Below are 820 nucleotides of genomic sequence, written 5' to 3'. Positions count from 1 at the left end.
AATGTGTGGAGGAGGCCCATTTTGTATAAAAATGATCCTACCCGCACATCCACGCTGTTCAAGGGTCAGAATGACGTCGGTGCGCAGAAAACTCTCATAGCGTTTCCCAGTGTTGGCACAGGTAACAGGACCCGTAGCACTCGTCTCCTCGAAAAAATAGACCCCTACCATAAATGATGTCGTCAAAACGGACCGGAACTGATGCACTACGCAGGGCAGAATGAGGTCCTGGACGATATTAGCAGTATCCTATGACTTCTGTCACGTCAGTGTATATCTTTGACTTTCAAGTGGAGGCTGTGTAGTTTGTTACACTTCTTTTCAGTACTTCACTATGACTGGTTGGAAACTGGAAGGGGAGGTGGTGGCTTTGAAATTTGCCACTGTAACTCCTGGATTATTTTCATCATCTTGGATTTTTTGATTGCTCTTTCTCTTTTAATGCTACGCTGTGACTCATTGGAAATAAGGAGATGGGGAGATTTTTATTAACAAAGTTGGGCTAGTTCCATCTTTTTGAATTTTTGGTTGGTTGATTTATTCCTAATACCTGGTGGTTATAGTAAAAATGCAGATGCTCACGGTGGTCCAGTGTGGGCTTCAATTATCGCACGGCAGTGAAACTTGGTAGATATGCTAATGTGCTAATGCAGAACTGATTTATACTGGAAAAAATTAGTTCCAATTTTGGCGACCAGGTGCGAATTTTTACACTGTTTGTAGAGTTGTATGACATCCATGCTGTCATTTGACAAGAAATAAGGGTGGGTGAACACGAGAAGAGAGGCACTGTGCTGCTAGCTAAACTCTTTTATGTGAA

The sequence above is a fragment of the Schistocerca nitens genome, chromosome 3 (assembly GCF_023898315.1).
Source record: "Schistocerca nitens isolate TAMUIC-IGC-003100 chromosome 3, iqSchNite1.1, whole genome shotgun sequence".
Classification (NCBI taxonomy): Eukaryota; Metazoa; Arthropoda; class Insecta; order Orthoptera; family Acrididae; genus Schistocerca; species Schistocerca nitens.
Note: the sequence above shows the minus strand (reverse complement) of the source record.